Source organism: Canis aureus, chromosome 1 (assembly GCF_053574225.1).
Source record: "Canis aureus isolate CA01 chromosome 1, VMU_Caureus_v.1.0, whole genome shotgun sequence".
Lineage (NCBI taxonomy): Eukaryota > Metazoa > Chordata > Mammalia > Carnivora > Canidae > Canis > Canis aureus.
In genome coordinates, this window is record NC_135611.1 from 83,250,419 (window position 1) to 83,275,796 (window position 25,378).

Below are 25,378 nucleotides of genomic sequence, written 5' to 3' on the forward strand. Positions count from 1 at the left end.
GCTGACACAGAAAAACAAATGTGCCCTAATTTTCTTTCAACTAGTCAAGTTTTTACTTCATTACATATATTAAATAACTCATATTGCTCCTTGGAGACAAACAGGGGAGAGAGGAAACTTTCTTTTGTGCCAAATAATACAGTTTTATGTTAAATCCCATTGCAGCCCACAGGCAAAATCCCATAGCTGCCAATGCCATTTCAAAGAAAGTTCTCTATTTCCTTATCCCTGTAGCTCAAAGTTAATAGTACTTGGTTTACCTAATTACAACAAATTCTTTCCAATAATAATCCTTACAACTAGTGCTTTCTCTGGCCTTGAGCCAGTCGCTCAATAAAGAAAAGCCCCAACTGTTATTTCCTTCAAGCAGGAAATCCTTTCTCTAGTACCTTGGATATTTCTGATCATTTTATTTGTACGTTTATCATCCAGGACAATCATACTCCTTGAATCATGTCAGCTCCTTGAAGGCAGGACTCTCTGTTTTGTTCACTGCTGTGTCTTCTCAATGCTTGGAACAGCGCCTGATCTTCGAGAAACATTTGTTGATTAACGGAGAGATGAATTAACTGTAGTGGTGGGAACAGGTCTTGATTTGGGGGAATTGCTTGTTTATATAAAGTCAACTGGAACATCTGCTCTGTGTAGGAGCACATCACAGAAGCAGCTTTCATCTTCAAGAGGGAGATAAAGAACATACTAGTGATGCAGGTTATGCTCAACTTGGGAAATTATGAATTCCAAAGAGTGCCAGAGGTTATCTACTCTGTATTGAACAGTGGAACCATCCCAGGTGGAAGAATGCCTAATAATTGTCCAAGGCCATCAGGTGAGGACGTTGGTTAGCAACTCATTGCACACTGCCAACAGGTAAATGTTCTTCCTGTGAAATAACACAGAATTATCAAAATCTCCTGGGGTCATTGTGATACTTGTTTTCATTTTGTTTTAGCTAAACATTCCATTGATTTAATGCACACGTTGGATTTCATATTGCCAGCAAAAACAGTTCATTTTTAGTTCAGTGGAAAATATAAAATCAACAGGAAAATTCAGGGTCACAGATAGAATTGTCGATTTAGAAGAGCCTGGTTCCTTGAATCTTACCTGTGCCCACAGCACTTTGTTTTCTCAGCAGATATTTATGTGCTCAAGACCATTGGCCATTCAACAGGTAGTCCTTGCCCTCAAAAGTATAATCACAGATGAACCAGAAGACAGATGACCCAGTAAGTATCATTCATATGTGTTGTAGATCCTATCAGAAGAGAAAATGCATGGAGCTGGTGGAGCACATGGAGGGGCGTGCACCCAGTCTCTTTGTGCACAGTGGATGCCGGGACACCAGGAAGGGGCTCTGAGATGAGGTTAGTAACCTAAAGATCTTGTAGGACTTAGAGAAGATGAGCAAAATGTTCCTGGAAAAGCATGCTTCCCTTAAACAGTTCTCATCACGCTTCCGTTCTCAGGATTGCCTTCTGCTTTGCTCTGCACTGTGTGTCTCCCAGAGTAGTTTTCAAGTGTCATTGCAGAAGCAGGAAGGATCATTGCTGAGGACTACATGTTGTGTCCCTCCCAAATTCATGTGCTGAAGTCCTAATCCTCAATGCAACAATCATTGGAGGTGGGGCCATTGAGAGGTAACTGGGTTGTGAGGGTGGAGCCCTCATGAAAGGGATTAGTAAGAAGGCAGGAAAGGGATGATCTCTCTCACCATGTATGGCTACAGCAAGAAGGCGGCCATCTACAAACCAGGAAGCAGGTCCTCAGGAAACACTGAATCTGCAGTCACCTTGATCTTGAATGTCCCAACCTCCAGATCAGTGAGAAATAAATGTTTGTTGTCTAAGCTGCCCACTCTCTGGTGTTTGTCATAGCAGCCTGAGCTGACTCAGACAGTGGTGATGGAATCCAGTACATAACCATGTGAAAATGTCATCCAACCTGCTTCCAGTCTGACCTACTTTCCCTGCTTCCAGGGTCTCCTCTTTTATCCCAAAACCCTTTTATAATCTGAGAGCAGTGGTGTACCAGGAGCCACAATGTAGCCCTTGGGACAGGGAGCTGGGTGATAAGTACAAAACGTGCCTATGCTCCTCCTCTAGAAAGCATCAAAGTTAATGTTGCAGTCAATGGCTTACACAGTACACAACCATGTTCCATTGGAAAAGCTCACACATTTTTTTGAACCTGGTTCTTGTCTTCAGATGACAGAAGAGAAAAGTCTTTTTGTGTCATGGGCTGTCTCTAGACAAAAAAATTACCAAAGCCTCTGGCTAGCTAGAGGAGGGGAGCAGTAGGTGACAATGACCAAAATGCCTTCTAGGTTTTCCTAAGAGACTCTCAGGAGATGCTATCCATTCTTCTTTAGGAGAAAATAGAACAACTAATTTTAATTTTTTTAAAGCATGTTGATTTTTGAATAATTCATAGGAAGTTAAGTGCTACATGGAGTTGTTATTTTCCTTATTTTTTAAATACTTTTTTATTTGGAATATTTCAAGATTCATAAGAAGTTATAAAAATAGTACAATGGGTACCTGTATACCTTCCATCCAGTTTCTCCAATGAGAACGTGTAGACAATCATAGTACATTGTCAAAACCAACGTTCTTTAGATTTTAATGTTAACTTGCTAAAATAGAAAACTTCTATTTGTTGTATATTTGTTCATTTTAAAATTTATTAATTTCACAAATATTTAATGAGAACTCACTCTGTTCCAAACATTGTACCAGGCCTAGTGATTAAAAGCTGGCTAAAATGTGGTTCATTCCTTCAAGGAACTCATAATAACCCAGTGTGGGGAACAGACCAGGACAGTGTGATCAGTTCCAGGGCCTAGAAGCGTAGTATTACAGGGGACCAGAGGAAAGGCATCTCCATAAGACTATTTGCCCAAGAACACTCCTCAAAGACCAGACTGATTGGACTTGCAAGGGTAAGCGATCTTTAATTACCCAAAGGGATCAGAGAATATTTGGGGCAGAGGAACTGTATGTGCGAAGTTCAAGCAATATAAAAGAGCAGGCTTTATTCAGAGAACTGAACTAAATAAATTTGGACAGGTCAAAGAACAAACAGCATGTATGTGCTCTGGGTAGATAGTGGTGGGAATGAGAGGAAGAGATAGCAGGTAAATTATGATAGGCAGTCAAGGGCCAGACCATGAAAGGCCCTGCTTGCTAAATTAGTGCCTTTCAAAGTTAACCTGAAATTCAGGGTGAGCCACCAATGGGCTTTGAAAAGAGAAGTGATATTATTATATATGCACTTTGGAATGATTGCTCTGACAACATTATAGAGGATGCATTGAGAAAAAAATCCTAAAGCAGGGAGATGGGAGTTAGGAGTCCCTTTGAACACTGAAGCTGAGAAAGAAGGGAGAAGGAGGAGAAAACCAGAGGTGGTGAGAAGGAGCAGAGGTGGAAGCAATGGAATTCAGTGACTGGTTGGATATTGGGACTGAAGGCTGAGTGACGGCAAGTCTAGGCTGACTTTTAAGTCCCTAGGTCTACCACTGGGAGTATTCTGGAGATAGAACATAAAGGAAGAAGGGGGGATTGGAGAGGAAATTGGTTTTGGACATATTAAGTATGGTAGAGATATCCATTTGGAAATTATATATATATATATATATGTGTGTGTGTGTGTGTGTGTGTATATATATGTGTATATATATACATATATATAAATTTTATATATATATATAGGCTGATATCAGTGATAAAATAGTATCTATTTAAATTATATACATAAGGCTTATATGAGTGATAAAATAGTACTCATGTATTATAGTTATACCTTCAGGACCTGGTTAGAGTTGCACACTGGTTGGAGGTGAGAAAATCAAGCTAAAGTAAATTCCCATCTTTTAATTCATTCTGTCCCCTTGACGATATTATCTTTCTACCCCAACATCAACTTGGTGGTAATCATCCTGGTACCCCCAGAGTCATGCACATAGTAGGTGCCTGATATTTCCTAAACAAATAACGACTACTTGGTTGGTTTCCCAGGCTATGTGAGTACTTCCTACCTTTTTATTTTTTTAAAAAATTTTATTTATTTATTCATGAGAGACACACAGAGAGAGGCAGAGACATAGGCAGAGGAAGAAGCAGGCTCCATGCAGTGAGCCTGATGTAGGACTCGATCCCAGGACTCTGGGATCATACCCTGAGCCGAAGGCAGATGCTCAATTGCTGAGCCACCCAGGTGTCCCAGTACTTCCTACCTTAATGTCTTTCCCCTCACTAGGCAAGTTTCCAGCCCTATGACCCCAATCCCTATGTACTTCCTCTGCTTCCCTATTCTTGGAGCTTTGACAGAAGCCACTAGAGGGTGACATGACAACACCCACTTAAGTGGCTCAACAGAGAAAGCCTTCCCTATTCAGCAAAAGTCAGAATGGCAGGGGGCATTCAGGCACCCAGCCTGTCCACTGAGAGTAGGGAGAGGTAGTGTCACCTAGAGGCAAAGCATGACTTTGCCAGCCTAAGGAGGCCGCCATTACCACACCAGAGGCCAGTTTTCTCATCCACAGAATAAGAACTTAAGACTTAACTGCACCATTTCTGGCTTTTCAAAGTTTATAAGCTATTATATAATGTCTCTACTCCAGCGAAAACATAGCATAACAAACAATAATTTTTCAATAGTACACTCTGAAGAGTTAGCATAAAGCTTTTCTGCTAAATTTTGGTAAAGATTTTGGCAAATGAAGCACCTTATGCTGTTATTATTAAATAATAAGCAAGCAGGAAAACAGCTTGGCAGTATGCATGAACTGTTAATTCACCCTTTTTTATTCATTAAACAAATACTCCTTGGGTGCCTGGTGATAGATACAGCAACAACATAAAGAACTGGCTCGGGGCAGTCCGGGTGGCTCAGAAGTTTAGTGTCGCCTTCAGCCCAGGGCTGATCCTGGAGACCCGGGATGGAGTCCCATGTCAGTCTCCTTGCATGGAGGCTGCTTCTCCCTCTGCTTGTGTCTCTGCCTCTCTCTCTCTCTCTCAATCTCTCTCTCTGTCTCTCATGAATAAATAAAAAAAAAATCTTAAAAAAAAAAGAACTGGCATTCTTTTTCTTAAAAATTAATTAACTTTTCAGAAGGGAGGGAGGGGCAGAGGGAGATGGAGAGAGAGAATCTTAAGCAGGCTCCATCCCTAGCCCAACATGGGGCTCAGTCACACAACTCTGAGATCATTACCTGAGCTGAGATCATTACCTGCGGCACCTAACTGACTGAGACACCCAGGTGCCCCACCTGGGGCTTAGGTTCTAATGAGGTGAGAAGTTGGAGACACAAACACTCCTTGTCTGAGCATACAGTCTAGGGGCAGAGTGTGTGGCACCACTTGCTATTTGTAATCACCACCACTGGGGTTTGTCCCTGGGGTTGCACCACACTTGACAGCCACCAAAGTACTTTCTTACTCATTATTCATCCCTGACATCATGGGGTGGACAGATGTTTTAGTAGATAGGAAAATGGAAATTCAGAGAGGTGGAGCTCAGGGTACAATGTCATGTAGGTGGTTTGGTGGTGAAACACAGTGTTTTAGCTTCAGAAACACCAGTGCCTCCGAGGAAGATCTGACCAAGAGATCAAGAAGTCTTTCTCACTGGTCTATTGACAAGTTGATTTGGATTTAAAGTAAAACCCAGGCCACAATGAAGCAATTGTGCATTTTTTTCCACCAATCTCCAATTGGTAAGAGAGGCTTTGGTCCCAATACTAAGAAGTGCAGAAATAAACATCAGGTAAGCAGGGATCCTTTGGGGTGGAAAGATGTTGAACTCAAACTTGACTTCTTTTTTTTTTTTTTTAAATATTTTATTTATTTATGACAGATACAGAGAGAGAGAGAGAGAGAGGCAGAGACACAGGCAGAGGGAGAAGCAGGCTCCATGCACCGGGAGCCCGATGTGGGATTCGATCCCGGGTCTCCAGGATCATGCCCTGGGCCAAAGGCAGGCACCAAACCGCTGCGCCACCCAGGGATCCCCAAACTTGACTTCTTATCAGCCTGAAGGAACACCTTCAAGTAAACCCACTGGGGTTGCGTAGGGCCCAGAAAGACTCATAGGTGGACCTCTCACTCTTTGCCCCCTAACCCCCTCACTACCTCTCACTGTGGGGAAACCCCTTCAGAGAGCTGCATTTTGATTCTGAAACTTTTGGATTTGGAAGAGACTCTATTCCTTCAACACCAACTTCTTCAGAAACCAATTCCAAATACCAGAAAGGATATGGAATCAATGAATATTCATTACGTAGCTGGAAAAATGGATGATTTTAATAACATAAAACTTATTTTACATTAGAATGCCTCCCTATGCTGCCTGTATTACTTCTGCATCCATTTGCAGATCTCTGTCAATAAAAAGATGTTTCACTAGAGCACATTCTTTTTGCTCATAGAAAGTTATGCATTTATTTTTGGAAAACAAAGAGAGCTGGTGACTGCAGGAAGCTCCTTGCTACTGACTAATTATATGTACCCAACTGTACATTGAGATAGAAAATGCAACTCTTCTAAAATGCTGGCACCGGAACCCTGCAGTCCTATCTTATCCAGTTGGTTTAAAGGTAGAGCAAATAGTTTTTGAATGTGAGGGTAACAACTTCTCACCCTAATATCTGTCTCAAGTCTAGAACCACATGTGCTATAAACCCTGATATACTATATTTCCTTAAAATCTAATGAATACATTTCATTTTGATTTCCATAATAATTTTCGAGTCCATCTATCTGCCAGGCTTGTTTGGAAAGGCGACTTTGTTTGGAAATGTAATCTTGGAAGTGATTGTGAGGACAGTTCACAGGATGTGAAAACAAACAAGGATTCTCACACTTAGACCACCATCACCTTCCTTTGGGTCATGTGATATTAGGAGAGTGCGGCTCCCTGGAGAGCTGTTAGACTACTTTGCATTTACAGAATGTTATGCTTACTGTTGCTTAGGTTTTATGCTGATTGAGTTAGTAAAAAATAAACACAGAAAGGAAATTAAATTGGCAAGAGCATCCCAGCAAGGAAGCAAAGGCAAAATATGAGGATTGCTGTTGTCTCTAATACAGAGCCATGTCAAGGAAGATCAAAATCATCATCATCATCTCCTTTGACACCTATCTGTGCTCATTTTTGTTGTTGCCAATATGGCTATAATTATGGCTATGTTTCTGTCTTTTCAGACGTCTCTCTAGGAGATGACAAAGTATAAAGTAGCTGAAGCCATGGTTGAGCCAAAGGATTTTCTCAGGGCACTGAGGTCCCTGATTGAATGTATGGGCAATGGGGCTGCTGATTTTCGGAAATTGGCCTTTCCCTTCCGGCTGGCATGTTTCAGAGTGGTTGTTATCTGGAAAAGACCTATTCATTCAATGAAAGGGTGAGGTCATTGGGGTGCCCCCACCCTTCCTACATGTACAATGCTGAGACTTTTCCTACCAGTGTCAGATGCCAAAACCTGGTGAGGGGTGGGGTCCACCAGTCAAAGCTAACCAGAAGACTTGTCTTCTGGAGAAATCTGATTTCATGCTCCATGTGCAAAGAGCTGAAGACGGTATGTGGGAAACTGGCTTGGAGAAGGAAGATGGCAAATGCACAGAATTTTTGAATAAATGAGAAAGTTGCAGGTCACCTAAATCAACCCAATTGAGTCTCAATTAAAAAAAACCCAAAACACTCAAGTGTTCCATAGCCTACTTTTTCATCTACACCCAACAGTGAAAAAAAAAGATTGTTTTGAAAAAGTTAAGCATTAAATGTAATAACCCTAAGCCTTATATGATACATCAATTTCCCATTTTGATTCAAATTATATAAGCATGTGCTTTTCCCAAATTCAAGTCCCCAAATCCTGACTTCTGCCTTAGTATTCTGTGCACTCTGCTTTCTATTTAGTGTTCCTGTTCCCTGATATATTACTCACATATAGTACAGTGCCAGGGACATAGTAAGTGATCAACACATGTTTTTTAATACATTAATTACTTGAAAAAGTTGATGCTTTCTTTGTGCCAGACATTGGAGGGCCATTTAGATTAATCAGCTAGAGTTTTATTATTCCCAGGAAAGCTACACGTTGAAGGAATATACCTACATGAATTAGAAGCATACAAAGTTAGAAAGTAACTTAGAGCACTTATAGTTTACACAGACCGCCTCCCTTAACCTGAACAAACTAAACAGGTAGGTGCTGTCATTATCCTGTTGTACAGATAGGAACAAAAATGAACCAGGATGTCTTTATCTAGGAGACATATTTGAACTAAACTTTACAAGATAAGCAGATGTTGGGTGTTTAGGGATGACACAAGAGTCCACAGCTGTGAACGGTTTGTGATTCTCTCTGCTTGCAAACTAACAAGTGAGCTTCCTCCAGTTGTATGAATGCATTTGAAGACATGTGACTCTAGGGTCAGGAACAAAGAAATGCCTATTATTCACAGCAATAGCTTGCTTCTATGCCTCAGTATGGGCGCCACTGACTAGTTGTGCCACTGACTATTTCCACCACTTGGCTGTTTCCCAAGTGCCAACTGCAGGTGGCTGCAGTGACTGTGCCCAACTCCCTTTGCCTTGCCCAGATCTCTCATTCTTCCATGATTGTTATTTCCAAATGGGGAAGTCCAGTACAATGGGTCTAGTCCCAGGTCACCTCAGCACTTCAAAGAAAGTTTGCAAGCAAAAGTATGTTTCTGGTGGCAAGGAAATTATTTTGGGTTAATTCTAAGGTACCCCAGAATTGAGTTAAAATGCTAACGATAATAATTTTAATGTTCTTTTTAATCATGTAGGGGAGAAGAAAAAAGTAAAAGGGAACATTTTCAAAGACCGGGTAGGAGATTTTGCACATTTAATTACAATATCCGTATTAGCCTGCACAGGCCACTGTAACAAAATACCATAGTTGGGGCAGCTTAAACAGAAGAAATATATTTTCTCACAGTTCAGGAGACTGGAAGTCAAAGACTAAGGTGCCAGCAGGGTTGGTGTTTAGTGAGAGCTCTCCTGTTATGGATGATTTCCCTCAATCTGCTTACACTGGTCCTTCCTCAGTACATCAGATGCACAAGAGAAACAGAGAAAGAGGAGAGAGGTGAAGGGCAAAAGCAGGGGTGGGGGATGACAGAGTATGAGTGTTTTCTAGTGTCTTTTCTTATGTGGACACTAATCTTATTGGATCAGGGCCTCACCTTTATAACTTCATTTAACTTTAATTACCTCCTAAAGACCCTATCTCCAAATATATTCCCATTGGGGGTTAGGGCTTCAGCATACAAATTTTAGGTAGGGCAATACATTTCAGTCCAAAGCACTATTATGTAAACCTCAAAAAACTCCAGAAGGTCTTGATTCCCACTATTCAGAGGAGGAAATAAGCTCAGAAAGGTTCAAAGAACCATGCCAGGTCACGAAACTGTAAGTGGAACAGCGAGAGATTGAAACCAATCTTCTGGCTTCAAAGCCCATTTTGATTTCAACATCAACGGCCATTTGCTAGTATCTCCTGTATACTGACTAAGTGTCAGCTACTTTGCTAAAGGATTTTACAGCATTATTTTTTAATCCCCTCAATGACAAAGGGAAGGCACAGAAGAGTTAAGTGACTTGCCGAAGAGCACAGTTATAAAGTAGAATGACAAAAATCTTAAATCCAGATTAATTGTATTCCAATGCCAACATTTTGTTCTCTACAGTGAATTTCTGGGGTTGGTCAATTACTCGCTAATCAATTATGTAATTAGAATGTATCATAAAGTAGTGTACCTCAGGCTTTCTGAAACTATGGAAATTTTGTAATATGAAAAAAAATCCACAGACCATTAATCAGGGTGAAAACTTCTAATATATGTAAAGACATATGATATCAAAATCAAATTTGTATTGGTTTAAGCCTGAAATTCTGCATTAAAGGGAGGCCAGTACAAATCATAATTGCATGGAAGAAATATTAATTGGGATAGAGACTGCAGGTCAGGGGCGTTTCCATAAAATGTCTTTGGTTTCAAAGTTGTGTCTGGTGCAGTTAAAGTTATGTTTTCTACCCAAAGGTGGCAGCACATGTTCTATTACTTTTGGTATGATTCGGATTGCATTTAACATAGCAAAGGACCTGAAAGATCCTCTAGGACAGCCCCATTGTTTTGAAACAGAGGAAGTTGAGGCCAAGAAAGAATCTGTGACCTGCTGAACACCACACTGCTTTTTAAAACCACATCCCAAACTAGAATCCAAGGTCCTTAATTTTCTGATCTGTCTTCATATACTAAGTTCTCCTCAACGTAGTCACAAATTCACAGCCGATGGGGGGTGATGACAGAGTATACTTGAGTTTAAAAGAGGAAAGGAAGAAGACAGGAAAGGAGAGGAAGAATAGAAAGGAAAGAAAGAAAGACTTGCTGCAAATGGAGTCTTGAAGCAGCTATAGCTTCACAGAAACTTCAAAAGTCTAATTCCCCCTGCAAAATAGACCTCATGTTCTAGGGAACAGTTAGGAATCCCTTGCCCTGTACAATATCAGATATATAAATATGTATATTTATTCTGCTAACCACCCACCTTTCCTGGCTTAGGTACCACTAGGAACCATGGTGCTGACAGTTCCTGAAATGGGATCATTCAGACTTTCACAATTTACCTGGGAGGACATTCTGATAACATCTGTCCTCACTTTGTTCTGGCTCCAGTCCTATTTTCACAAACAGAAATGGATGCATGACACCTTCTGTATACCTTACAGAAGGCGAAGAAGCCACCATAAGCTATAAACCTTCTGCAATAAAATATTGAATTGGGGTACCTTTGGAAAAAACATGAAAAAAATGCCAATATTCACTCTCCTAATAGGAAAACATTGAGACTGAGAAATTTCCAGGAGAAACAAGGGACTTCATGACCCTTTGTTCATTCTGCAAATATATTTTGGAACGAGGGCTGTCCTGCCCCAGATGGGGCCCACAAAGATTTAATGAAGTAAACTCTATAGGACGAGAGTGCCCCAGCATGGGAATGGATGGAGCAACCATCTTCAGAGCCCAGCATTGGAGATCTTCCAATACCAGCTGAATGGTAAAGAAGGAATAAAGCTGGAAGGCACTATTGCTATTATTTTGTTGTTGTTGTTGTTGTTGTTGGGTATTACAGAAAGACCCAATCGGGCATTGATTTTTTAAAAATATTTTACCCCCTAGAACACCTCATTTATTTCTTCATGTATAAAATGGGGACATAATTGCCCTGTGTAGCTCATATAGAGGTTAAGAGAATCAAATGAGATATGTATGTAAAAGAGTTTTGTAAATATGCATTTACATATGTATATAAGCATATATGGCCATATATACCAAAAAGCATTCTTATTATTATAAAATTATCATTAAATATTATTATTTTCTGTACCTGGGAATTTTCAGAGTTTCTCTTCCTTACCCTTTTCAATACTGATGCACCACTAAAAGGTTCTATAGTTTTGACTCAAGCAGGGGTTGGCAAGCTTGTTCTATAAAGAGCCAGACAGTAAACATTTTTGGCTTTATAGGCCATATGGTTGCAACTACTCCACTTTGTCTTTGTAGCTGGAGACTAGCTATAGACACTACATAAACTCATGGGCATGACTGTGTTTCTGTGAATATTTATTTACAAAAAACCTGTAGCAGGCAGAATTTGACTCTGTGGTCTGAGGACTCCTGACTCAAGAACTCGCTTGAGCTCTTACCCTTCTGATAAGCTTCTGCAGTGCTTGGGAGTCCAGCGGCAAATGAGAGATAGAAAGTAGAGATACATCTCAATGTGGTGTTTGGCAAGCAGGAAGGAGAGCTTTTGGCAAAGGCAATCTTGAGAACTCTATTCAAATGGAATAGAATTGATGACTATTGCATGATACTGTGTCAAGCACTGTTCTGGGTTGTGAGGGTATAATGTTGAATGAGCCAGCCCCTAATTACCTTACAGTGTTTATAGTTGGGACAAAAGCTGAGACACCACTGGTGTGATATATGAGGTCGGTTGAGAAAGTACATAGTTCAGGTTAATAGGCTGTGATGTCAGGGCAGATCAGTTTTGAGCACTTATTGTATATTCCGGACCATGCTTGTCACAATGGAGAGAGACAAGCTCCTTTTCACCCAAGGAGCTTACTATTTAGTGAGATCAGTAAAGCCAACAATCTCAAATACTATAAATAAGGATGAAATTGAGTGTGAGACAAGGAAGGCTTCATGAAGGAGGTAGGAACTAGGTTGGAGGGGCTGGAATAGGGTCAGTTAGACATTTCCCTAATGGTTGGTAGTTGGGGGACACAATGGATCTCGGAACACATCCTTCTCCATTTAGGATCAGTCTTTGGTTAATGAGTGGAAAGAAACCATGCATCTCCTCTTTCATCTTCTGCCAATTCTCACAAAGAAAGATAAGCCAAATAGGGCTATGTGTAGAGGGTCCTCTACACACCCTCACTCCCTACCCCCAAATAAGTAACCTGGGAGTGTGAGAAACATAGGCTACCTTCCTGTTTGGTTGTTTCTTTGGGAGAAGCCCAAAGAGAAGCCCATTCCAACCAGGACAAAGCCAATTTTACATGGCTTAGGGTCAAGAACCTACCCAGCTGAAGTATATTATAGCAACAGTATGCCCAAATATTTTAGAGCGGGAAAGCTAAAGTCATTGACCATTTGTCAAGTGATCCTGTTTTATGGAAGAAAAACAACCACCTTTATTCACTTCACGCCACTGAAAAAAACCAAGATTACAACAAGAATGTTGAAATACTACAGAATTGATCACCTGTCTAATCTCTATAGCTCAGAGAGCACTGTCTTACTTTGTCAAAATTCAGCAAATAAGGTGGCAAATGTGACATATGTAGCAGACACATTTCCTGAAACCCAACCTAACAAATACGCATTTAAAGATATTTTATTTTAAATTTAGAAACAAAAAAATGACTGTATTTCTAAACAGGGTGAGTCAGGCTGTATGTAAAATCATAAGAAAAGAGAAATCCCAAGGAATATTTTGGAGAAGTAATGTTAATGGTAAATAATAGCTAATGTTTGTTTACTATTTGCTGTGCACTATGTAGGGCTTCATATTAATTGACTTATTAAACTTTACAGTACCTCTGTGAACTCTGTAGTATTATTTTTACTTTATTAGAGGTGATAAAACCAAGGCTAAGAGGGATTACCTAATCTTCCAAGGCTCCCAGATGGTAAATTCTGCCTCAGCCAAAGCTTAAACCACAGTATAAGACTGCCTTGGGTGTAATCAAGAGAAGAGATGAAAAAGCACCACCAAAAAAGGAATTTTAAAAGGGGATAGTGAGAACAGGACCTATATATTTTTGAATCTACAAATTGGAGGCTTATCAACTGTCATGGCTGGTTGAGAAACATGTGGTCCAGCATCACATAATATGTTGATTTCCAGAACCCAGGTCTCTTAACCCCATTTCCTGGACTATTTCATACTCTCCAGATCACCTTGAATCATCCTTTCCTTCTAAAGATGCTAAGAGATTTGAGATGAAATATACCAGTGAGCAATGCCTACTAGTCTCATTCATTCATTTTTGGTTTTTTTTTTTAATTGAAGTATAGTTGACCAACAGTGTTATATTAGTTTCAGGTGTGCATCATAGTGAATATGTGATTCTATATGATATGCAATGCTCGTCATGATACATACCATCACCATCTGTCACCATACAATGTTATTATAATATTATTGACCATACTACCGAATGTTGTTCAATATGGTTTAAGGTTGGAAAAGAGACAAGCTCCTAATTTCTTTTGTTTTTTTCTTTTTTTCTTCTCTTTAATTCTTTCTTAGTTCCCATAGAGATGTATGACTTTGTTCTTCAAAAAGAATGAAGCCAACATTTGCTTATTGTATTTTAGAGGAGAGCCAAAATTGTGCATAATTAAACTCAAGAAGATACAGTGCTTGTCCAAATGGGAAAAGTTTTGGAAGCTGTCAGTGCTATGCTCTATAATAGCTCTTGTTCATCATTTTTAAGTGATTCTTCATCTTGAGTGCTGCTCTGGAATGCAAGGCCCACGCTGTGAAGCCACCATTGGAACACGTGCTTTATTTTCCTGTGATTGTCTCAGAAATTTCCTAAGTTATCAGATTCTTGAACAGGGGTGGAAACAAACTTTCCCAGGCACCTACTACACCTTTGCTTATTGTTCCACTTAATTTTTACAGTGCCAACTCTTTCATGGGTACTGTGGTTTAGGATAAGCTGACCAGAGCCACCTAACCTGACAACATGAGGATTTGAAGCCAAGGCCTTCCTTTCAGGTCCCAAACTGTGTTCTTTTTCCCATTTCACCAGATAACAGCTTGTCATACTTGGTGGTGGGATTTGGGGAATAAAAAATAATATCTTCAGAAAAATGTTATCCTGATCCAGAAAAGCATGTGAATAGGTTACAAAAGCTCTACAGAGAATAACATGATTGAAAACAATTAGAACTACAGAAAGTAGGAAATAAGGTTAACATTAACTTTTTTAAAGATTTTATTTATTTAATCATGAGAGACACAGAAAGAGAGGCAGAGACATAGGCAGAAGGAGAAGCAGAGGGGAACCCAATGTGGGACTTGATCCCAGGACTCTGGGATCATGACTGGAGCCAAAGGCAGATGCTCAACCACTGAGCCATCCAGGTGCCCCTAACTTTTTTAACGTATTTACAGAATGCTTCTGAATTTGCAGTGTGATTTATCCACATGATCCCATTCAGTTCCCCTTACACATCTGTGAGGAAAGCAGGGGAGGTGTGGTTTTGCTGAAATTCATAAAGCATTGCTGAGCCTAGACGTCCCTCACCTCCATCTTCATCTCACCCCGCTTTCCCACCCCTCAAGCTCCAGGTTTTTCCTATTAGTTAGAATGCTTATGATCTGGAAATTGTCAAAACTCAATTGACTGTGGTGATTATAGGACTGACAATTGGATTGTGATGTTTCCATCCACGGATGAGTTGAGTGACTTGTTCTATCCTCACCAACAGCATTAGTTTGCATTCCGGAGCAGCTCTCCAACAAGTGCCTTGTAGCTAGTAAGCAGGAACATTGGCATTAGAGCCCAGGACTTCCAAATCCCCCCATACCCTTGTCAATCCCACACTGTTCAGAAATTGTTGTGTTTTAAAATATTTTCACTTATTTATTTGGGAGTCTGGATCTAGTAAAAGGTAGAAATGAACTTCATTTGAATATTATGTATGGGATCTTTCAATAAAGAAAATGTGGTACAACTGTCTGCCTTGTCTTTGGTATGGTGCAGTGATGACCTTTTATTTCCTTCTTTGGCATACTCAGCATATCAATCTCCTGAATGATTCCTTCCTGGGGAGACTTAAGTTCTGTCATACTTTTGACTATATATACGATAAGATGGTTTTTGATGAGACAACTTAAATTTTAAAAAAATTATAGATGGGATATAGGATTATACCCACTGTAGAAAAGAAAATCAGCGAATATGAAAGAGAGAATGTAACAGGTGTGCCCCCCACCCCCGGGTCCCATTTCTTTTCTTAGAGGTCACCCATGGTAAACAGCTTGATGTGGTTCTCTTTTTATTTTTATTTATTTTTATTTTTTATTTTTTTGCTTCTCTTTAAGACTTTTTTTCTGCGTACTGTGTCGTGTTTTCAAAATTTTATGGACCTGATTATAACTATGGCCTCTCATGGCACATAGCAAAATATTGACAACACACAAAATTATACACACTGTCACAGAGACACAGTGATGGTATGACCAGAAGCCTGTCACCACATAATTTAAAATGTGTGACTCTTGGGACACCTGGGTGGTGTAGTCAGTTAAAGGTCTGACTTTTGGTTTGGCTCAGGTCACGATCTCAGGGTGGTGAGATTGAACTCCACATCAGGCTCTGTGCCCAGTGCAGACTCTGCTGAAGATTCTCTCCACAGCCCCCCTCAAATAAATAAATAAATAAATAAATAAATAAATAAATAAATAAAATCTTTAAAAAGATAAAGGAAATAGGGATCCCTGGGTGGCGCAGCGGTTTGGCGCCTGCCTTTGGCCCAGGGCGCGATCCTGGAGACCCGGGATCGAATCCCACATCGGGCTCCTGGTGCATGGAGCCTGCTTCTCTCTCTGCCTGTGTCTCTGCCTCTCTCTCTCTCTGTCTGTGACTTAAATAAATAAATAATAAATAAAATATTAAAAAAAAAAAAAGATAAAGGAAATAAAATAAATTGCACTAAAAATAATGTGTGACTCTTTCCCCGACAACAGTGGCTTGAGCCAACAAATACTTAAAAGAGGGGAGGGGGTGGAGGGATGGGGTAATTGGGTGATGGGCATTAAGGAGGGCACTTAATGTGATGAGCACTCGGTGTTCCATGCAACTGATGAAATACTGAACTCTATATCTGAAACTAATGATGTACTATATGTTGGTTAATTGAATTTAAATTAAAATAAAATATATTTAATATAAATAGAAAGAAATAGAAAGAAAGAAATAGAAATAGAAAGAAATAATAGAAATAGAAATAGAAATAGAAATAATAGAAATAGTAGGCCAGGGCATCTACGTGGCTCAGTTGGTTACTTATCTGCCTTTTGTTCAGGTCATGATCTTGGGGTCCTGAGGTTGAGCCCTGTGTGAGGCTCTTTTGCTCAGCAGGGAGTCTGGTTCTCCCTCTGCCTCTCTCTCTCTCTCTTTCTTTCTCTTTCTCTCTCTCAAATAAATAAAATCTTTACAAAAGTAATAATAATAATTTTTAAAAAGAAGGAAGTCAATTCACAAAGTCCCCATTTGATCTCACTTGCTGGCCAGGTCTTGCAGTAGACTCAGCCTGGCTGCCAGTCCCTATACTCCCTTTTTGTCTGCAGCCCACCCTCTTCTCTGCAGGACTCTGGTGCTTCTGCAGGACAGTGTAAGTGAATGTGAGAGCTTATGTATAAGAAGGCACCCACGGTGGGGGCTGGTGGTTGGGGGCTGGGGGCTGGGGGATGGTATTATGGGAAAATCTCCAATCTAAATAGGAAATAATGTGTTCTCTTCTCTAGTTCCACACTCAGACATCTTTCATACCTTTGAAGATTAAGAAATACCTAATGGGTCTTTATAGCTCCATGATCTTAGATCAACTTTCCAGGCCTTAGTTTCTTTATATATAAAATAAGGAGGTCAGGCTCATTAGAAAACTTTCAACTCTACCCTTCCCCCCTACTTCCTATGAAGGAAGTATTTATTGTTTACCTATTATGTTTAAATGCATGTGGATACTTTATATGCAGATGATCTCAGGCTTCCTTCCTAGTCACCCGCTAGTTTGCCCGAGTCAAAGAATATCTGAAACCTCTTGAATGGTGTGACATTTCTCAACTTGCAAAATTATCCAATATATTAAAATAATTTGTGCTTTTTTATTAACAGAAAATCATTTCACCCACAAATGAGGATAATTGGATGCATTTCACAAGAGAAAGAAAGACCGCTTTTGCCACCTTGCCCTGCTGTTGAAAAATTAAACTCTATAGTACATGAGGAAATGAGATTACTCCCAGAAAAATGTCGTTTGCTCTGGAAACTGTTCATATGTCACAAACTCCAAACTCTGTCAAATTGCCACCTTCTCAATAGCACATGGAGAAATGAATCAACAGTGGTAACGCTAAATGGAGAGTTAGAAATTATATGTAACACCAATTAAATAGGTGATATTTCTGTGGTGGTGTTTATTTGTGGGAGTCTGAATCAAGATGTTACCTTATATGGCAAGAGGAATTTTGCATGTGTGATTAAGGATCTTAAAATGGGAAGATATTCTAGATGATTCAGGTAATCACTGGCGTCCTTACAAAAGCAGGCAGAGGAGATGTGACTACAGAATAGACATGACAATGAGAGGAAGAGCCTAGTGATGTGGCTGCAAGCCCAGGAGCAACACGTGACACTATGGAGAGCTGGCAGTCTCTGGAAACTGGAGAGGCAAGGAACAGGGTCTCTTTTGGAGCTTCCAGAAGGATACAACCCTGCGGGCACCTTGATTTTAGTCTTATAAGACTAATAATTGGACTTCTGAGCTGTCGGAGAATACATCTGGGTTGTTTCAAGCTACTAAGTTTGTGGCAATGTGTTATAGCAGAAAGAGTAAGCTAATGTATTCATTCAAGGCTTTATTTTTTATTTAGCAGTTTGATTTTAGGAGAAAGGGTGACAAGTATCATTAGAGCCAGAAACAGCCATTGGGTTGAATATTCTTGGAATTCCTTTGGTTAGTAAGCTTTGCAATGGGAATCTATTTCTGATACAGTGCAGAGATATTTATGGAGAGAGAGACAAGTAAAAGAAGGGGAGTGGGGTAGATACAAGTCTATCTATGGTGGGCTGCCATAACAAAATACCATGGACTGGGTGGTTTAAACAATAAAAATTTTCTCCCAGTTTGGGAGGCTGGTAAGTCTAAGATCAGGGTTCTAGCTGATTCAGTTCCCAGTGTGGACTCTCTTCCTAACTTCCAGTTGGCTGGCATCTTGCTCTGTGATTCCATGGCCTCTTCTTTGTGAGTGTGTGGTGAGCAAGCTCTCTCCTATCATTCTTTAAAAGGGTATTTATGCCATCAGGAGGGCCCCACTCTCATGCCCTCATTTAACTCTAATTATACTTCAAAGGCCCCATCCCCAAGTATCATCACACTGGGTATTAGGGATTCCACATTGAAGGGGTGTTGGGCAGGGGAGGAGGAAGTCACAATTCAATCTACAGCAGTAGGTAACTAATTATCTACAGTGGTTCTCTTTCTGGAAATTTTATACCCCGGCCTGGAAAACTTGAAGTGGTAAACATTAATGAATTATTGGGAATAAGAATATTTGTAACATCTGAGTTTGAGAAGTCTTGCCTCCAAAGATAAAAAACTGGAAATATTTTTTCGTACCTCATTTGAATTTAGAAGACACATTTCTAGATAAAGCCCTACCTGACACACAGTCCATGTTAGCCACAAGTTAGGAGTGGGAATGGATGTGTCCTTCTTTGGACATAATACACAAGTATGTGGACATGTACAAATAAAGTGCTGCATTCCAAAATGATTAACTTAGTTGTTGAACTATTTCTTTAGACCTCAAAGAATCCCATGGTTAAAGAAGAAAGCTATGGTAGTAGCTCCTGATAAAGGAAGCTTTGATTCTGTGGGCACAAATGAGTAAAGATCCTAAGAATGCCAGGATCATTGCCCCCCTGCAAAATTGTCTTTGTTAGTAGTTCTCTCCACTCATGTACATTTTATGGATGTATATGAACGTGGAATGCTGCCAGAACAAAGTGAACCCATGAAGAGCTCTGCAGAAACCAAGTGTTCCATAAATCCTTTCTCTTACCTAATGATCTTCAGTCACAAGACATTTTGCTGGAGTTCGAGCCTTCTGATAGGAGACAAAATTGTACAGAGATTCTTAGACAAACAAGAAAGAAAGACAAAGTATAAGATGTTCTCTAAAGTTTAAATGCTTTTCTTACAGATGGTCTACAATATGAGGTTATGAAATTTGTGTGAGTTGTGTGGGTGAACATATATATATGTATATTTCAGGTATAAATATTATATGTTATATATGTTATATATAATGCACACAAGTTCTAATGGATCAAAGAAACTTCCTAGCCTTGGTGGAAGGGACATTAGGAAAGATTCCATTTCAGATATTATAGAGAATTTAGTCAAGGGGAAAAGACAAAAGTCTGTTGCTGCTGAGAGGATATCTAGTGTCTCCTTCCAGCAAGAAGCAGCTCTTTTAGGAAAAGTGGGTATTTTGAGGGCAATCATTAAACTTCTTTCTCCAAAAGGCTCTACTGGTCAACCTCTCTTACAGACGTTTTTGGGGGTTTAATCTATCTTCTCAGAAGTAAATCAGCACCCAGATAGTATGCCAACGTTCCCAGGAAGAGTATGGGTTAAACTCAAACCAGTCTCTGCTGGGTTGACTCCAAATCAGTACTACTTAATAAAAATATAATGTGAGCTATGTATATAATTGTAAATTTTCCAGTAGCCATATTAAAAAAACTGTAAAAAGAAATGGGTAAAATTTTATGGCTTATTTATCTCTATATACCAAAAATATTATTGCAACATGTAGTCAATATTAGAAACTATTGATGGTGTATTTTACATTATATTTTGTACTATGCCTTTGAGATCTGGTGTACATTTTATACTTGTGGCTCATCTCATTTCAAACCAGACACATTTTGAGTGCTCAGTAGTCACGTATGCCTTTTCACTACCATACTCCCTGGCTGCTCTAGATAAAATGCCATAGATTGTCTGAATTGCCCCTGATTGTTGAGACGTGAGTAGGACACAGATCTCTGTTTTCTGACTAGGTAGTCCAAGTCCCTAATAGGTACTCATTGAAATGAACGAGCACACTTACATTTTCTGGCATGAGATTTCCTGCTTTTGTTCTCACTTATTCTAGTTTTCTCACATGGTCACCTGCCTCTCACCCCCATTTTGGCCTCCATTCTGCCATTTGATGCCACACCAAATATCTCACATTCATGCTTGAAGACCTGCACCTCACATGCCAGCCCCAGGCCAGGCTCCACGCACACCATGCTCCCTTCTGCCTTTCTTTTCTCATTCATGGAACATGGTTGCATGAGATTTTGAAAAGGTTCTTTCTTAATTCCCAGAAATGGGCAATCAGATCTCATGTCGAACAACAGAACACAGACTACCTCTCTTTCTAATTTTAGAGAGTTTCCAACTTCAGAGTCAGCTCCTTCTCTCAGAACATGTTGGGAGGGGTCACTTCAGAAGAACATGACCCTGACCTCCCCCGCCACCCATATAAATGAAGGTTTGCAGGAAGCAAGAAGTCTGAATTTGTAAAATCGCAAATCACCATTTAGGCTCTATATACATGTCTTTTATCTATGTAGCTGTCACCTACGTACCTATGGTGTAGCTTATTGTATTGCCTTGCATTGGCAGAGAATTTTATTTTTATTGCCATCAATTTTTTTCTATCATTTTTATCAGAGGGTTTTCCTTTTTCTATTTGTTGTCTCATTTGATCTTCAGAAATCCTATGACATAACAGATTAGTTTCATCACTTTCATTTTTCAGATTAAGAAGCTGAGGATTTTGCATAGAGCAGCAAGCAAGGTTTGTTTATCCTTCAAGGTCTATACCCCATAGTTCTGGGTTGCTGGGTCTAAGTAGTAAGCCAAAGCGTCATGTGGCTATTAAAATTTATGCTTTTTTTTTTTAATTGGAGTTCAATTTGCCAACTTTTAGCATAACACCCAGTGCTCATCCTGCCAAGTGCCCCCCTCAGTGCCCATCACTCAGTCACCCCAACCCCCGCCCACCTCCCTTTCCACTGCCCTTTGTTCATTAAAGGTATTCATCAAAGGATGAATGGATAAAGAAGATATGGTCTATGTATACAATGGAATATTACTCAGCCATTAGAAACGACAAATACCCACTATTTGCTTCGACGTGGATGGAACTGGAGGGTATTATGCTGAGTGAAAGAAGTCAATTGGAAAAGGCTATTAAAATTTAAATTGAAGTTAGTTGAGTGCCTGGGTGGCTCAGTGGTTGAGCGTCTGCCTTCGGCTCAGGTTGTGATCCCAGGGCCCTGGGATCAAATCCTGAACTGGGCTCCCTGCAGGGAGTCTGCTTCTCCCACTGCCTATGTTCTGCCTCTCTGTGTGTGTCTCTCATGAATAAATAAAATCTTTAAAAAAAATTAAAGTTAGTTGATACCGAATAAAATAAAAAATTCAATTCCTCCATTGTGACAGTCACATTTTAAAGGCTTAATGGTCATGTGTGGGTAATGGCTACCCCATTGGGCAGCACAGATAGCATTTCTTTTGTGGTAAAATGTTCTATTGGACAGCACTGTCTTGAAGAGACACCTCTAGCCTCCCTTAAAGCATCAAACTTCTCACCCATTGTTCCAGTTCCCATAATTCCTGCTTGACAACAGTGCTAGACAGCATTAGGCATGCTCTGGGCTCCAGAGTAGGATTGTGACCTTCACTGCTATCTGATGCCAGTAAGGATGACCCTCTCCTTGTCAAGGCATCATTTGACAGTAAGGAGAAGCAGCCTGGGGCAGTACCAGCCCTCTTCAGAAAAGGCTGCAGTTGAAGCTGAGATTGATAGGATTCACTGAAACTCCAGCAAGGCACTAACCTCCAGTTGATATGGCAATGCAGACAAAGAGACTGTTCTCCAAGCAGTTGTCTGATTGAGTCTTGGAATTGGTCTTCCAAGATAGTACCCATAACTAAGAGGGGTTTTCAAATGCTTCAGCATACTTTGGGTTGGTTTTTTAGAGGGATTTGGATTGAGGATAACGGATGTTTGTTTCAAACTGCAATTGTCTCTTTGGCCAAATGGGATTCAAGGGATATGAGGACATACACAGGCAAACGCAAACTGAGAAATAAGCAACTTCATTTCTTCAATAAATATCTATTAAGGCAACTATGAGCCAGACGCTGTGCTAATTGTTAGGAGGATACAAAGAAACAGACTTAGTCCCTGCCCTTAAGATGCTTAAAGGTAATTAGGAAAATTAAAACAATCGGTCATGAAAATAAGGAGCACTTATTCCCTTCCACAAACTCTGCTCACCACTTTATATAGATTATTTCATTTAAGGATCCTCAAAATCCTAGGAAGTAAGTAAGTGGGCAAAGTGGGCAACCATTAAAGCAGAGATTAAAGAGGATTTAGAGAGAAACAGAATTCCAGCCTCTCCTTTGTCCAAGGGTGGAGAAAGCAGGCCATAGGAATTTACCTTTTCATTTAGAATAATACATCCACATAAGTGGTCACTTAGTTTTATAAATTATAGTATTAAGATGCTTTTTTTTTTCCACTTTACTTGACTAATATTGCCACTTCCTTAGGTCCTTGGTATACAACACTGGTTGTGGGAGGAGATTGCTCAATTTACTTAGACATTCAAGGTTCTTCTGTGGAAGAAGGGGCAAATACTAGCCTCATTCATATATATATATATATATATATATATATATATAATGCATATATATAATATGCATTAGCTGAATAGACTCTGGGATCATCAGAAACAAAGCAATCTGTGTATTTTGTTAAACCCACTGCTTCCCTAAGTTAGTGAGGTATGAAGAAGAAAGTTTTGCATACAGTATTTGGCCTAAGTGTCTTGTGAATTAATGTTCCACAGAACATTGGTTTAAGAAATGCTATAGAGATGTGTTCTAATCAGGGCCGTCCTCCTTCCATTCCCCAATCCCGCAGTACATGTGTGTTAGTTTGCATATGAAACAAGTATAGGAGGGCGAGCTAATATTTACATCTCAGAATCAAGATACAAAATGACTTCAAAAAAAATAAATAAATAAAAAACAAAATGACTTCAACTGGGACAGGCAGAACCATAATTCCCCATTTATATTAATTTGGATGAGAGTAAATTATGAAAAAAGCAAATATACAAACAGTGGATCTCAGTAGAGTTTCAGTGGCAGTTTATGTAAAGAAAGCCATAGATTTTCAATGTTAGAAAGTTCAATGTAAAACGACTGTGGCATGACTGACCACCCCCCTCTACCCTGAAACATGTACATTTTGGTGGCTCTAGGAGTTCCACTTGTAGCTCTGCTGTGATATCCTACATGGGTTCCACTGTTGGTGGAAGATTTAGAAGGGAAGTTGTAAAACTACAGCAATTCCATTTACTGTGTGGTGTCATTTATTGTCAAGGGCAGCATGATGGAACTCATTTTCCAGCATTGTCTTCACTATATGGTTCTGAGTCAGAGTTATCCAAAAAAGATGCCCCTAGATTTGGATAGTACAAGTCAAGGTGTAGCCATTGCTTTCTGAAGGTTGTGGTGTTAGATGTGGTTAGAGATCACCGGTTATCCTCATTTCCTGCTCTGCATCTGGCTTTTCTTCCTGACTACTGCCCCTGCTGAGCAATGGTGGCCCCAGCCCATTACTGGAGGCTGGAATGCTGATCCACCATCCACTCCCATAGGTGTTTCCACAGCTACCTCTTTGTGAGACTCCTTTTAGCAGTCAGGTGATCTGGGCCTTTTTAGATAGGTGTGGTGACTCCTCTAATTTCCCAATTGCTCCCTTTGACCTTCGTTTCCTGGATCCTCCCATAATCAGGTAATTCTTAAGTCAGTTTCTATATCCCATAGCTCCTATCTGCTTCCCCAATTGAATACTGAGTCAGCTAATAGCTGACACTATATAGTGTCATACTATATAGTGTGTAGCTATTACTAATGTTATGTATCTGAAGACTGCTTATTCCTTGCTAGGCACCAATCTAAGAGCTTTGCATATAATAATTCATTTATTCCTCCCAGCAGTCCTAGAGGTAAATACTATTATTATTTCCATTTTACAAGTAAAGAAATGGAAACACAGACAAGTTATGAAATTTGCTAAAGTTTCATTAGTTAGCAAAGGACAGCACCAAGATTCAAACATAAATCTGATTCAGGAGTCTATTCTCTTAAGCACTCCAGAGATGAAGCCAATCAGAATTATGGGAAGCCCAGGAATCATGTCCAAAAAGGAATAATGAAAAAAATAATGGAGATCTCATCTGAAACAAATAATTTACAGTAAATATTGTTAAATATCTCAGGGAGAAGGATAGGAAGAGAATAAGCTTGTTTAGTCCTATCCTGCTGGGAAGAACTATAATATTTGGTAGAAGTTGGGGAGATAGGTTTTATTACTTTAAAAATACTTTAATTATTAGTGTTCAAAAGTGAAATGTCCTGCCATGGTGATCTTGTTTAACCATACATGGAATGATCATCAGGGAAGAAGATGGCCAGGAAAGTTTAGTTTCATTATGAACTAAGTGCTCTTTCACTCATTCAAGAAGTACTTCTGGAGTACCAAGAATTATGCTTACACTGGACACAACACAGACATGGTTCTGTATGATATTTCAGTCCAGTAACTACAGATATAAAAAAAGAAAAATCATGCATCTTGTACAGACATACACTAAACACATAATACAACCTGTGATGAGTACTCTGAAAGACAAATCAAGCATGTAAAAGAGAATATGACCTAGTCAGTAGCTTCAGGAAGACTTCCACAAGGAAATTACATTTGGTTTGAATCTGCTGGCTAAATAAGAGTTTTCTGGGTGAACTGGTGAGCTACAACAGTATCAGGCAAAGAGAAAGTCTATTCACAGGCCCAAAGGCAGGAAAAGGAATAGCATTTCTTTCTTTCTCAATCTCTGTCTCTCTCTCTCTCTCTTTTTTTTTCTTTCTTTCAGAGAGTGTAAGTGGGGGAAGGG